Source organism: Brienomyrus brachyistius, unplaced genomic scaffold, assembly GCF_023856365.1.
Source record: "Brienomyrus brachyistius isolate T26 unplaced genomic scaffold, BBRACH_0.4 scaffold38, whole genome shotgun sequence".
NCBI lineage: Eukaryota > Metazoa > Chordata > Actinopteri > Osteoglossiformes > Mormyridae > Brienomyrus > Brienomyrus brachyistius.
Genome location: NW_026042313.1, coordinates 621719 through 637790, shown reverse-complemented (window position 1 = coordinate 637790; position 16072 = coordinate 621719). Strand labels below are relative to the sequence as shown.

The following is a 16072-nucleotide window of genomic DNA, read 5'->3' as shown; positions in this document are numbered from 1 at the left end:
ATCTGAACACAACACACGGACATTAAGGGATTGTTTGCATTTGCAACCAACCCCTCTGCAAAACCAAGCTGGAAGGCGGTACTGCTTCATGTTCACATGAGCTAGATGGCTAGTTAGGATGGATTCAGAATGCACTGTACTACAACTATAAATGACATAACGTGATATAGTAAAACAATTACTAACCGGCAATGCACATTTGCATTACTTTAAACGACAACTTTACCTGTTACTTACCAGAGTCGCCTATATCTTAGCGGAATGACAGCAGGCAAGAAGGCGGCGTGTTTTCAGTAAGATACCGGAGTTAAACTTATTTGCAGACACTTTTAACACAAACACTGGCAGCCATTAACTCATAGGTGGCAGTAAAGCTGAAATGACTCTTTCTGTGTTAAAAAAATGCAACACTGTCATTTTGATACTTTTTTTGTTTGTCTTTTACTCCCATTTGTCTGTCTCTGGTTATTGACGTTTAGGAGAGTGCCAAACACATTAACGATGCACATTTTTCAAATAAAGACAGACACAACACTAAAGAGATGAGAAAGACACAGTTGAATATGTAACATGCGTTTTATGCAGAAAAATAGTGTAGTTAAAACCATCTGGGATTTAAGAGGTTAAACTCAATTGGCTTGAGTGAAGCCACGCCCTCTCATAAGTGAAGAACAGGAATATTCCGGTTTTTCCAGGTTGCCTGAAAAAATGTAGTCACGTAGTTTTCTTAGACGGTGAACAAGCTGTATTACAAAGAGCAAAAGGTTTTTTCTTTTGGAGATACACCGAAATATTAAAGAAATATTCAGAGAGCGAGACAACATTGGTTGTGATGGCTGAACGTTTTTTCCTGCTACTAGTCACCCATGAGGCACGGAGCAGCCGCGTGAGCACATTTTGACCAGAGGTACATTTTCCTTATTCGCTAAACGTGTGTGCAGTAAAGAGGCACAATTTAGTAATTTGGTTTAGAAATATGTGTATTTTGAGTGTATTATATAATTCAATACATTTCGGTATTGAAGTGAATGTACAATTCTTTATGCTGTAAAAGAAAGGTAACTAATACTTATCTCTCCGGAGTACCTGTTAAAGAAAGGTTATTTGTTGATTAGCCCACTTAAAAAAAAAAATTGGTTCTCGTACTTGTTTGTAGATTTGCATTTTGTAAATTCCTCGTGTTTCAACATGTTTTAATACACGTTCTTTCTAGATATATATTTTAAAATCTTGGTTGTTCATTTAGAATGGAAATGACAAACAGAATATTGGTTTCAAATAGTATCATTTTTATATTCACGAATGAAACATCAGCATAAAGTATCCAAATCCATGGTTAGGAAGGCATTTATGAGATGCACATGGATCAAGGAATTTACATTCTTGTACTTTCTTACATTTAATATATTTGAAACGCAACAAACTGGAAGAACTGAGGAGGCGTACTAAGTAGGTCTGCTCTCTTCGGTATGTATTTTCAAATATGTATTTTCTTACATATTTGAAAGTTCAAACAATCAATCAAATAAAAAAAAAAAATCCCTCCCCCCTGATCCACCCCCTCCAAAAAAAAGGACATTATGTGTAAAAGTATTTTCTTTGATATAGTGTCATATATTTGATTAATTATAACTGTAATGATTAGACAGAGTGACTGATATAGTAAATATTGTAGTGTATTATAATACCTGTTTGCTTACGCAGGTCAGGTCCTTTTAGCGGGAACCTAAACTTCCTGGAGCTGCATTCGAATATCGTTGGATGTCGATGGTGAGTCACCCAAGGAACTAAACCGATTCTTGTGTTGACAACTCATATTCATTTAACTACCGGATTTGTGGTAGGACTGTTAAATTGTTTTATGCAGTTTACGTAACTAATTTGTATTTCATTTAAGTTGTTATATACTTACCCTTTCTTCACCTGAGTGGAGTTGGACTAAGAAGGGTAATCAAAAAACATATTGGAACTGGTGAACCTAAATCTAAAAACATCCCTAAGTCTAATCTACGGCCAATTACAATTTAATCTTGACATAATTGGTTATTGATTCTAAATTTAGCTATGAAAGTCTAAACATACAGTAACTAAACCTAAAATAGGGTAAATTGGTTAAAGAGGAATTTAAATCTAGTTTTAATCACAGAAACTAAGGGTATAAAACTGAAGCTCACAGATTCAGTTAATGTGTATTTTATGTTTGGTTGTGCATTTTATTTTCTGTGTATGTCTTTCCATTTTTCATCCCTATCCATAAAGCTGGAACTGGCGTGAACAGGAAGTTGGGGGAGGTACTCAATGGTAGGGCTTCACTGCACTTACTCAGTACTTCCTCTACAGCTTGTAGCAGGTGCATGAACCAGTTGAAAATCTTCACAAATCGATTTACTGCTTTAAGCTGCGGCGCTTTATCACAGCTACTAGCTGGCAGTGCCTTTGGAGTGAAACCCTAGGGTGTTGGTTTAACATGCATCAGTTAAGCAAACCAATCCCATACATCCATCCATCCATCCATCTTTTGTTACTGTAATTTTATAGGAAGGGTAAATACCAGTGACCTCAGCAGACCAGCTAATCATCCACATCCCACCAGTTTGCAAGTGGACCAACCTTTGTGAAGAACTTGTGGCCACGGATATTCTGCGGTGACGGGCGATCCCGTGGGTCGATTTGAAATATTTTGCCCATCAGTTTCCCAGCTTCAATACCGAGGTTCTGGGGTAGAATAAATTTAGCTTCTTTGATGTTCTTTATCATTTCACAGCGATCGTCGTGATCGAATGGGATTTCCCCAACCAGAAGCTGGTACCTGTAGTAAGAAAGGCAGCAAAGGTGTTTGAGGTCTTTCACATTTGACATAAAAATGCTGTGCTTCCAAAAGAGCAATTCCTCTCAACTGTGTGCCAGTATTCATTTTTCTTTTCTATTTCAAGTAGAAAAAAAAAACATATTTATGTATGTTAGACGCATGTCTTCTTAAAATGTTAGACAGATTTTATTAGCCATGCTGATCTTTGGCCGGGAGGAGGGTTGATAGGGTATACGTACATGACACAGCCCAGTGCCCAGACTTCTGCTTCCGTTCCATGGCCCTCTCGTTTCCACACTTCTGGAGCCATGTAACATGGAGTACCACACACTTTTCTACAACACACACAAATGGAAAACGTTAAGCGCACATGTGCTTTAGCTTGCTGTATAAACAAATTTGAAAGCTTAGCCAGGAATTCTGCAAAAAACACCTACTTGTCCCTCGGCTCCAGCTTGACCGCCAGTCCAAAATCCCCGATTTTCAGTTTCATTTTGTCACTGACAAATAAGTTTTCTGAAAGACAAACAAATTTGCATTAAGGATAGACTCAAATACTTTGCCAAACTGCAGACTTTACCAAATTGATAAATGAACACTACACAGAAATCCAGACGAGCTACACTCGCAATGCCATGTGAAATGCCAGCATTATTAAACAGAGAATTGAGTAAAGCGTGAGTGCATGTACACATATCGAACTAGATTTCCCTATGGACATAATATTGCCGGTAGATGTGTTTTATCCCCGATATCAGCTGTTGAATGTAATAGCGGACTTCGGGGTCAATCAGAGTCCCGCGAGCTTTCAGGATGTCACCAAGTGTCTGGGCAGGGAGAAACAGGGGCAGCCTGATCCATCACAAAGTCTTTGCCTTAGTAAGACGTCTATAAAAGTCAGGGACTCACCTGCCTACTGCACAACTCCATGAAAATATACATGAACAGATCGTCTTCAAAAGAATGGGAGAAGCCCACAACGTTCTTGTGCCGTGGTTTTTTTCAAAATTTCCACTTCTTGACACACCTGAGTGAAATATCAAACACACCATCTCATCAAGTACTGTAACAGGGAAATGCAGATAAACTGCAAAGAGGGATGACATTAAGCACAATCCATACCACATACCTCCTCCAGTCCCCAGGAATGTGGAGGTATGACCATCACAGCAAAGGTGTCACCACTTTCAAGGTCGGTCATCTTGTAGCACTTGCCACAAGCACCCTAAAGAACATGTCAATAAAGGGCATTTCTGACTGACCCTGTTCAAGCATCTCCTCTCCGCAGAAAAAGATCAACTGTAATCACTTTCAACAACAACTTTGTGGTGCACACCTGTCCCAAAAGCGGCCAAGACAGCTGGGCAATTTGAACTTGCTAGATGGATTACATCACCACATTGAAAATTCCATGGACGGAAAAAGAGGTGAACTTGCTAAGACATTGCAACAAAACACGGATAAAAACTTTCATTACAATCAACTTCATTGAAGAAAAAAAACCCATCTCCGTTATGTACACCAAACATTCAGTTTCGGTAATGCAGTAACACATGCTCAGGAATAAAGACTTTTATGTAGTGTGCAGTGACTATCACATCATATGTTACTGCGGCTCTTTAGGCACTCAGCTATCGGTCTCACTTTGTCATACAGAACAGGGATTCATTTCCTGGTGAAAAACTTCCTATGTGGTATGTGATACCTCAGCTCCAAGATGTGGAGCAGTTATCTATTACACCGTAAGGCTGGATATTTTTACAAATAAAGGCAGCAATGGTGTCGGTTATTGCCTTAGAACGAGCTGTTAGCTGGCAGGGTGTGAAAATTAGGGCGTTTATTTTTTTTAAAGAGTTTTGTGTTATTTGAAAGCATTGTGAAATGTAAAAAAAAAAACAGTAATGATATGATGAAAATGGGAATACTGACGTTGACAATGCCAATATAATATTTTGGTATGTTAAGGCATGTTTGTTCTCTGCTTTAAAGAAAGGGGGATGTGTTGATATGTAGTGCAGTACCTTTGGTGACCAGCAGAGAGACCTGGAGGGTTGGGAGGAGGTAAAGACAAGGGGTAGGGAGACCGACGGCACAGAGCAGGTTGTGGGTTTGCATGGAAGATGTTGGTGGTTAAATAAAAGTTCATTGTTCATGAAACAAGGTCTCTTCAATGACATATGAACAACACAATGTATCTCTTCCTTCTCATGATAATCTGACTCGCCAAACATGCCTCCAGCTCGCGCGACGTGGCCGAGGGACTTGAGGAGAATTATACACTGACAGCAGTGGAGATGAGAGCGCACTTGAAATTATCAGGTAAGAGAGGGTTAATCGAGCAAAATGTACAATTATTGGTCAGAAAATGTCGGTCAAATTTCTAAATAATTATGGCGTACGAATAATGATATATCCGTAAATCGTATTTTACCGATTTAAAGATGTTCATTATTCATTGTATTGTCATGCCCCCCTCGGGAGAATGCAGCGGCAGCAGCCACACCTGAGTTACGTCAACTCCCTGTTTAGTTCTGCTTGGCGCTGCATTATATGCAAGGTACTGTTGAGGGTTTTCATAAGAAGTACAGGGCGGTCTTCCTCCTGTCTACCCCGATCCGGTCCATCTGCCTGCTTTGCTGCCATCCCATCCCATCCCATCCCATCCTGATCCACCCGGACCTCTCCCTTGTACTTGTCCTGCGTCTCGCATGCCACCTGTAGAACTGGCTTTTGGACTCGATTGTACTTGCTGATTCCAGTCCTGTTTGCGTGTTCCCAACAATAAACCCCGTACAGTACGTTGCCTTCTGTGTCTCTACCATCCTCCGGGGTTGCATGTTGTGCAATACTGTAGTAGCTTGGATTCAACCATTAGATGGCAGTAGTAGCATATAGTTGGAGGGAAGTAGAAGAAGGCAAGAGAGGGAAGTTGAGTGTTTGTGCTTTGTTCCAGGAGCTGATAAGTTAATAAATATTGAACCTCTTGCCATCCCCAAATGTGTCTCGGCTGACTCTCAATATATCAAAAGTACATACCGTCTATTTATTTATGTCTGCCCTTCAAACCGCTAGATTCCTTCACTAAGCAGGAAGTTTGTCACGACAGCTGACACCAAATCTCCTGCTGAGCTGGTTCAAACAGAACTATCCTCAATTCACCACGAGGGGGCGCCAACGCAGCAGCTTAGTTCTATTGTTTCGCTTTTTCAAAGACAGTTTTTCTCTTCACAAAAGGACAACTTAACTGAATAATGCACTTTCATAGTAATTGTTTTTAATCCGTGTTAATGTTCTGAACAATGACTACTAAAGGTTCTGTAAGGTTGTCCCACATACTATGGATTTTAAGTTTTTTATCAAGGTGTTAAAACGTACCATCTATTTTCTGCTGAAAGTTGCCAGTCCTGTGTTTTATGTCTAGCAATTTGTACAGTTTCTTCAGTATGGCACATAAACACATGCCATCATCTACAGTATGAGAATCTCCTCCAGAACTCTGCATTTCCTCAAGATTTTTTTGTAATATTACATAGGTGCATCTCATGAACCTTAATTTGCCAAGCATGTATTGACTGGGCACAGTACAGTGGTGCAATTTCTGACAATGAAAGAACATCATGGACCCCTACTCCCCATTCCTTAACCCGATCGAGGGGCTCTGCTCAGCATGGAGTTAGAAGGCTTACGATCGCTAGCCACATGCTCAGATGGCCCTGCTGGCTGACATGAATGCAGCATGTGAGGACATTACAGCAGATGCCTGCAGAGGCAGGTAAGACATTAGAAAAGATTCCTTTTTTTCTTATATTTTATTCTTTCTGTTTTTTCTTATGTACAAATACATAAGTGCACATTAGGATGCTTTTTCACTATTACGTAAGTTCCCATGTGAACAGCCAATCAGATCAGCCTGATGTGTGTCTTGTTCCTCTCTGTTTCCTGCCCTTTCATCCCGACCACGACCATGATCTCTCACTTAGCAGCAGAGCAGTTTATTCTAAACAGTGGAACCGCAAAGATGTTCAGACTCTTTGGTCTTCTCATTTTCATTAGTAGGGTTCTATACTATTAAATCATATTTTGGGGGGATTTTTATATATCCTGTACGATGTGATTAGTGTAATAAGTATTTGGCCATTTAATCTTCATCATATGTAATAGGTATTCTGATTATTATTATGATATTTATTTATTTGTTTGTTTGTTTGTTTGTTTATTCATTTGTGTTTCTCTCTTTTTCCAGACACTTCACTGGCTGTGGATGTTGTTCAGCCCAGCTACCTGATGAGGGTCCAGCATGGAGACAGTGTGACCCTGACATGCTTCCGTCCAGAAGATATTTCTTTTGCAGTTTGGTTTTAGCAAGCTGCTGGTCAGAAGCCCCAGCTCATCGCGAAAGCACTTCTCTACGTACCTGGTGAATTTTACAAGGAATATAAAAACATAAAACGTTACTCCTTACTGAATGCAGAGGGGAGTTTTAACCTCACTATTTCTAACGTGGAGCCGTCAGATTCTGCAGTGTATTATTGCGCTGCTCTGTTCTATAATGAAATCGCATTTGGAAATGGAACCTTTGTCATAATCACAGATAAATGAGATTCCAACTATTTTCATATTTGCTTTATTAAAGTGTCAATAATATTGTCCTTTGACAAACATTTTTGACAGTTGAGCTCTGTGTCAATATAAAATTAACCAACATAGTTGATGTAGATTGCGAGCATTGGTCCTTGAATGTTTTTCTATATACAGCATTAAACAAAAACATTTATAAAAGCTTTCCAATTAGAATTATAAACTTTTTATTATTATTACACGCATAAATAGCTGAAATATGTAAAAATAAGTATACAAGAATACAAATTAATAGGAGGCATTAAGTATCATCTTACTTGTGTGAAGTGGATTTAGTTATGTGTATACAGTTATGTGTTGGACCCCTCCTGATGTTACATTTATACATGAACATGCGCTGCATCACATTATTTCACAGTTTGTTACATTTTGCTTGCTGTCAGAAATCTTCAGCCATATGGAATCTTCAGATTTGGAAAAATGTTACACATTGCAGCCTCTTTCAAATAAATTAAAGGAAAATGTTTACATTTCAGTTTTGAGTTGATATATATATTACTGCGTAAAAGTCTTAGGCGACAAAGAAAATATATTCTTAAAATTTTTTAACTCAACAGTCATTGTATATTGTCTCAGAAAGACATGCTATAATATAAGAGTCGGATATGCACCATTCAGAACTGGTTTGAGAATGGACCTTAAATTTCAATTAATTTTGTTCATCTGAAATAAAGTTGAATCGCTGTTGAAAACAGGATGCAGAATTACAATTCATTTTTGAATTTAAGGAAGCAGAATGAATACGTATTTGAATTCAAATAAATTCATATACATACAGTACATATAGCTACAATATAGCTTTTAGCTATACAGCCAAATATTTAAATATGAATTACACATAAGCACATTAACATTGTTGTGTATCACTATTATAATTTTATTCAGAATGAAATAATGCAACATTTGAAGTGTCACCTAAAACAATAATTATACTGTCATTTTGTGCACCATGGTGGATCTGCTCATAGGAAGAGCTGAGTGTCTCTCCTTAAAAGTCAGTGTTGGCTGCAGTGACTGCAGTTTCTAACCTAAGAAACGTCCCAAACACTTTTCCTGCATCAAAAGTCAAACTAGTGCCTATTCCTGCCATGAAAGCTTCACATAATGTCACCGATACCTGAGCCAACCATGTTTATCAGAGGATGCCAACCCTTTGGCTGCAGCTTTCTCTGCACAGGCTGAGAGAGTTTTCAGTGTAGCAGGAAAAGATTTCAGGCCAGACGATTGCAGATTAAATCATGAAACCTTTGAAGATATTATGCTAATCAACTGTAATATAATAATAAATGTAATCATGTTTATTTGAATAAAGCATAATTGCATTTGCCATGATGTCTTGCTTTTTGCTGTAGTGCTATGGTAGAAAGGAAAAACTTTCCTTTCAACACACAAGAAAATAAATAGTAGAAACCGCATGAAACCAAGTAATTCCTTTTGCGGTGCACACTTCTTATTTAATGTTTAAAAAATAGACAAACAAAATGGTCAACATAAGCCAGAGGGATATTGATAGTCACGAAAATCATGAAAATATAAAATACACTTTACACACTTCATTTCTTTACATTGAAATTAATTAAATTCATCTACCTTCATGCACTAACATGAAACATATGATTATACAATTATAATGTTTGTTCTTATCATATAATGTTTGTTATTGTCATGCCCATGCAGGCGGAACCCACCGAATAGCCCGTCTCGATCACGCCCACATGGGCGGGACCAGCCAGGTGCTCCGTAGAACGCTTAATGACGGAATGGATTTAAGCACTGAGCTCCATCGGGACATTGCGAAGTATTGAGCCATGCTATTGAGCCATACCGAGCAATCTATTGTCTATCGTCTACCCGTTGCTTCCTACCTGTTCCGTCCGCCCAGTGTACTTACCTTGTCTGTTCCTCTTCCTCTTCCCAGACCCGTTCCCGAACCTGAACCTCTTGCCCCGCTGAGACCGGCTTCTCCTGGTACTCTTTCCCTGTGTTGTCGTGTCCCGTGTTTGTTCCTCTTTCGGCTTCGGACACATGCTTCTGCCCCTCGACCATTCTCCTCGCTTAGCCCCTTTCATTGCTACGTACTAGTGCTGCCAATAAAACTTCTGGCTGCGTGCAAATCTAGATCTCCGTTCCACTTCTTGGGCCAGTGTTACAGTTATAATATAATCTTTGTTATCATATAATGTTATCAATGTATATTAAAGCTGTTAAGGTATGTTAGGATATTAAGGTATACGAATTACATGGTGATTATGAATGTTATATGAATGCATTGTAAATGTATAATGTAGGTGCAGTTAATGTAAAGTGTTACTGAATATATACTAATAAATAGTTATACAACAAAAAGAGACAAGAATGTCAACTATTCTCCAAGAAGTTACTTATTTTATGGATGGATAGAACAACATGACATCCATTCCAAAATATTTCTAAAATCGGCAAGAAATATTTTTCAGGATCTGTGTTTTCCATTGTGACTCTCAAAGCGCTGTCATCATCAACATTTTGCTTTTCAGGTAAAGACTCCAACAGCAAGACTGTGGTACAGCAGCCTGTGTCTGACACTGTGTCTGACACAGACTCTGTGAGTCTGCAGTGTACGATAGAGACTGGGAGCTGTGCAGGAGAACACAGTGTTTACTGGTTCAGACATTGTTAGAGTGTATCTGTGTATTTTATCATATTATTATCCTCCTATATGTGTACGTGCAACCCTTAACAACTAACCCATGGCCCAGAAAGGGTTGCAGACAAGATGTCCTCACAGGGGCCTACCAGATTGTGACGCAGGAATAAGAGACCTTGAGAAAGGAAACAGATTCTGTCAACATAGCAGGGGGCCCACCTTGAGATATGTAATGCTTTGTATTAACCCTGTTTCACGGAGGCCTCACACAGCATTGACTAGTTTAAAGACAAGACCCATGTAACCCCTCCCCTACCCTATAAATAAAGAAGCCAAGGGACTGTCCGGTGTGACACTCAACAGAGGCGCAGATACTGTCTGTTGCACCTGAAGTGGGCACCCTTGCGCAAGTAAAACAGAAAGACGTGTGCTGTCTCGATTATTCCTGGGTCCTAGAAGTGGAAGTGTGTGAGTGGTAAGCTGCGGCGCTTCCTCACACAGGAGATTGTAGGAGTGAAAGCTACGGCGCTTTCTCCAACATAACTAGATTGTAGGAGTGAAAGCTACGGCGCTTTCTCCAACATAACTAGATTGTAGGAGTGAAAGCTACGGCGCTTTCTCCTAACATAAATTGGTCCTTCGAGCCGGATCCGGAGAGAGATACCAGAGGGCGCCGACCAGTCCGCCGACGAACGACACCGAAAGCTGTCGACAGTCTCGCTCATAGGGAGTGAGTGAAAGACCTGCGACGTGAATTCGCCACAGGCCGGTGGTTAGAACTGTTCCCGGACGGCTGGGCTGGCGCCTGACGGGTCCCCGGACAAGAACTAGAACCACTTCGTCATAAAGGAAGGACCAGGTGAGAAGCACGACGCTGCAGCAGGGAAAGCGGGTGTGAGTGAGAGGGCATCAGCGGCCCCATACACCCGACCTAGGTGCAACAACATACTGGTGACCAAGGGAAAAAGGACGGGTTTCACCCCTGAAAACTGACACCGCTGTCTCTTTAGAGGACAGTAGAAGGCCGTGCCAGTGTCCTCCCGAGGTCTCATGCCAGGGACTTGCACTTAGGGGTTATTATTTTTTGTATATAAAAAAAAAATGGGGCAAAGTCAAAGCAAGGTAGAATTAGCGGGTGATGAGAAATTCATGGAAAGGTATAAGGAGGGGGCAGGAATAATAAGCAACCAAAAATGGCGGAAAAAGCATGGGTTTTCAGGAACCCTGAGTACAGAAAATATTCTGAGATTACAGACAGAATTGAAATTAGAAATGATGTCCGGCCGCTGTACAGGCAAGGACAAAGTACAGAAAAGACGAGAATATGTCTTATCCGATGTTTGGTTAGAACAAAGCAAACTCCGTGATATAGCCAGAAAAAAGAAACAGGAAAAGAAAAAGGAGACGCTGCAAGCGGCCCTTGTTAACATAGACGAGGAAACACCGCCGTCTGCTCCCCCGCAGACACCAGCGGACGGCCCACCAGTACTACAGCATCCCCCACCATAGCATAACATGCCAGACCCCCCACTTCCTGCTGTGCGGGGAGCTGAAGGAGGGAGTGCAAGGCCACACCAAACGAGAGCGACAGACCCGCATTTACGAATGCGAATAAATCCCGAGAATAAAAAAAACACAATGGTACCGTTCGGATTCCGAGGATGAATCTGAACTGCTTGCTCCCATGGTAGAAGTTGCAAACCCCCGTATAGCCCCTGGCGAAGGAGGCCAAGCCTCACCAGCAACAATATTAGTATACCGCCCCTGGACAGCGGAAGATAGGGCTGCTGCCCTAAAAGGCATTCCACCCATAGAGGATGGAGTACCTGAATTCTGGTCCGCCATGACTGAGTTGCAGGTCAGTTTTCACCTAAATGGAAGAGAGCTGTTCCGCTGTTTTAGACAATTACTTAATCATAAATGGGGCCGGGTGGCTGGAGACTTTACTGGACAAGGAGCAAACAATTTGCCCCTCGGTCACGATGACCCACAATTACAACAAGCATTGGGCGACTTGAGACAGAGACTAGAAACAACATTTACAAGACGAGTTGATTACGGGAGAATAGCCCAATGTAAGCAAAAGGAAGGCGAAGAGCCAGAGGATTTCTTGGACAGGGTACGCCCGTTGTTCAGGACAAACTCTGGGATTCCTCATGGGGAGGACGAGAACGGGGTGTAATAACAACAATTAAAACGGGCTTTCCTAGCAGGGTTAAAACCTGAAATAAAGAAGTATATTGATAAATACTGGGTCCATCAAAACACAGGTACAGTGCAGCAAGCCGTTGAGTATGCCCAACACGCTCAGAAAGCTAAAAAAAACTAAACCAGAAGCAACATTCGTAGCCCGAGGAGATCAAATAGTGGCGTATGCAAAACAGAAATACAGGAACAGACAAAACCTCGCGCTGATATTGCACTAACTCCAATTCCAAGCGCCATAACCTTATTTGTCGATGGCTCTGCAGCCAAAGACAGATACGGGGAAAATAAGGTTGGATACGCAGTTGTGACTAAAGACAAAGTAATAGAGGCAGGAGCCTTACCATCCACATGCTCAGCCCAAGCAGCAGAATTATACGCTGTTATCAGAGCCTGCGAGATATATGAAGGGCAACAAATTACAATATATACGGACAGTCAATACGTGTTTTCTGCAGTACACCACTATGCAGCAGTATGGAAAAATAGAGGATTTAAAAGCTCCCAAGGAACAACCTTGACACACGCAGCACTTCTACTTCGATTGTTAGACGTTGTACAAAAACCAAAGACACTCGCGTTATGTAAATGCAAAGCACACCAGACTGATAATTCAGAGGAAACGAAAGGCAATGCGTTTGCTGACCAAGCCGCAAAGGCAGCAGCCCAGCAAACGCCAGAAAAAACAGAGAAGGGGTTATTCCTTATAGAACAAGATGTACTATATGATGCACAACAACAAGCTCCTACGTCAGAGAAAGACAAGTGGATTTCGTGAGGAGCCACACAAGAGAAAGACCTATTCAAATTAGACGGAAAACCTATCTTACCCCGCAGCCTGTATAAAACCGCCGCGGTTGTGAGTCATGGGGTAACCCATGTCTCAACAGGAGGGATGGTACATATAATACAACAACATTTTTACACTATAAATTTTTCCAATTTTGCAAAAAACTACTGTAGAGCATGCCTTATATGTTGTAAACATAATGCGCAGGGCAATCTAAGACCCAAACGAGGCCAATTCCCTAACCCTACACAACCGTTTCAGGCAATACATATGGACTTTGTGGAATTAACATGGTCACAGGGAGTGAAATACTGCCTAGTGATAATAGACACTTTTTCAAAGTGGGTGGAGATATACCCAGTAAAACACTGTGATGCAGTCACAGTGGCCAAGTGTCTGGTGTCCCATTTCTTCCCCACATATGGAATACCGGAAGTAATACGGTCAGATAACGGATCTCATTTTGTGAACAAGGTGCTAGATTTATGCTCACAAACATTGGGTTTTGTATTAAAAAATCACTGTGCATATCATCCGCAAAGTGCAGGTTTGGTGGAAAGAACAAACGGGACAGTAAAAAATAGATTGAGAAAAACTATGGAAGAAACAGGCAGACCGTGGCCAGAATGCTTAGCATTAGTAAAACTGTGGATGAGAATAACACCCAGCACCCTGGCAATCTGCCAGAAGCGTCTGTGTCTACTTTACAGGAGACGGTGAAGCCTGGGGATTGGGTGCTGATAAGAGTACTACAAAGGAAAGACTGGACCTCACCTCGGTGGGACGGGCCATACCAAGTCCTCCTGACGACACCAACAGCCTTGAAAATCGCGGAAAGACCTTCCTGGATCCACAAGAGCCACTGTAAGCTCATTCAACCCTTACCAGATGCCTCATTCGAGGAGTAACAGTGGAAGTCCGCTACAAAGGCACGAAGAAACAATAGGTTTTCGTTGTCTCAACCCGGTGAAGAAAACAGCTGAACTGTACTCCTTTAGGATGGCTCTGGTAGGGTGTCCGTGGTGGGCTAAGGGAATATTGGGAAGTCTTTTCTGTCTTATGGTAATGTTGATTCTATGGCTGGTACCAGACACTGAGGTGCAGGAGAAGAAAAGGTGGACTCCGGACGGAGTGCACCTCACTAGCATAAAAGGAGACGAAACCCATCCATTCCTACGGAACTATTGGTATCGATATGTATATGATGTGGTATCCAATAAGAATTTGACTAACTGCTACGTTTGTTCTGTCATGCCACACCACAGCGAAGGACCGACCCTATATGGGGCTACCATGAACATATCACAAGCTAAGTGTGCTTCTTCATTCGGTGGGGTCGGATATCAACATTCTGGCATAAAGATAAATGACACAGACACATATGCTCCCGGCCTACGCAATGGCACATGTGACCGATTATTTTGGATAGATTACAATGTGACAAAAACCAATGTTACGTTCCCCTTTTCTGTTCTAATGAATCGCGACCCAGCAACTTTTAATCACACTATATGTTTTAATCAAATGAACGGTACTCGCCTTATGGGGAACACCACAAATTGTAATCAGATATTCATTTCAGGAGAAGGCGCCCCAAGCAGGTTGTCAGACCCCAGCAATGGTACTTACTGGGTGCAAGGAGTGGCCTGGCTATGCGGAAATAGAGCATATTTTGTGTTGCCGCCCAATTGGTTCGGAGTATGCACACCCATCTTTGTATCAGACCATACGTTTGTAATAGTACCCCAAGAACAGAACTCGCGTGAGAAACGACACGTCTCGGTTGAACCACATGACAGTGTGTGGGGAACAGATGTCCCCGTAGACCAAAAACTCTGGACCACAGGAGGGAAAGTGACGCTCTCCCTCTTTCCCAATGTGGGTGTTGGAAAGTTGCTACTCCGTACTGAAACCCTAGCCTATAGGCTAGGTCTTTTCATGAACGCCTCTGTTATCATAGATCAACAACAAAATGAAGAACTAGATATAACCAGGCAAATGGTGATACAGAATCGCATGACGCTAGATCTCCTCACTGCAGCGCAAGGAGGAGTGTGCGTGCTGTTGAACCAAACCTGTTGTACATACATTCCTGACAATGTGCATTCACCCAACATGACTAAGGCAATGCAAAGGCTGAAGGACTTGCAAATTGCTATGACCACCGACACAAGGACGCAGAACGACTATTGGATGTCCTGGTTCACTACCGGGGCTTGGTGGTCCATATTACTCAAATTGAGTATACCATTTTTTGCATTCTTTGTGATGTTCTTCTGTTGTTGTATCACAGTGATACCTTGTTTTCGTATAATGATTAATTCTGCCCTGAGCTCTGCTTTCCGAGCCCAGGAGAATATGTTTTTGTCCCTCACCCAAAACATGGAAACAGATGCAGATGAAGAGGAGCAGGGGTGGATGCATGACGCACCATGACGGACGGGCCGAAATCCTCACCGGCATGGCCCAGTCCCGAAGTTTAGAGATGCTACACCCTTGTCTCTTTTTATATCACAGCAAATGTATAATTAACATGATAAACAGGAGGGACTGTTAGAGTGTATCTGTGTATTTTATCATATTATTATCCTCCTATATGTGCACGTGCAACCCTTAACAACTAACCCATGGCCCAGAAAGGGTTGCAGACAAGATGTCCTCACAGGGGCCTACCAGATTGTGACGCAGGAATAAGAGACCTTGAGAAAGGAAACAGATTCTGTCAACATAGCAGGGGGCCCACCTTGAGATATGTAATGCTTTGTATTAACCCTGTTTCACGGAGGCCTCACACAGCATTGACTAGTTAAAGACAAGACCCATGTAACCCCTCCCCTACCCTATAAATAAAGAAGCCAAGGGACTGTCCGGTGTGACACTCAACAGAGGCGCAGATACTGTCTGTTGCACCTGAAGTGGGCACCCTTGCGCAAGTAAAACAGAAAGACGTGTGCTGTCTCGATTATTCCTGGGTCCTAGAAGTGGAAGTGTGTGAGTGGTAAGC

The 16072-nt window shown here is 41.7% G+C and overlaps 2 long non-coding RNA genes across 5 annotated transcripts; both read left to right on the top strand.

Moving 5' to 3' along the window:
- Nucleotides 1–614: 614 nt before the first annotated feature.
- Nucleotides 615–5209, top strand: LOC125722356 (uncharacterized). Of its 3 annotated transcripts, none has more exons than XR_007386324.1 (5): nt 615–907; nt 1705–1770; nt 2260–2301; nt 2539–2660; nt 2765–5209. It is a non-coding gene; the product is annotated as an uncharacterized LOC125722356 (long non-coding RNA). The 3 variants fall into 3 exon arrangements; XR_007386323.1 differs by having other exon boundaries at nt 2539–4883; nt 5049–5209; XR_007386322.1 differs by having other exon boundaries at nt 2539–5209.
- Nucleotides 5210–5797: 588 nt separating this feature from the next.
- Nucleotides 5798–10495, top strand: LOC125722362 (uncharacterized). 2 transcript variants are annotated; one of them, XR_007386336.1, is made up of 3 exons: nt 5798–6581; nt 7053–7226; nt 9125–10495. It is a non-coding gene; the product is annotated as an uncharacterized LOC125722362 (long non-coding RNA). The 2 variants fall into 2 exon arrangements; XR_007386335.1 differs by having other exon boundaries at nt 5798–7226.
- Nucleotides 10496–16072: the final 5577 nt, after the last annotated feature.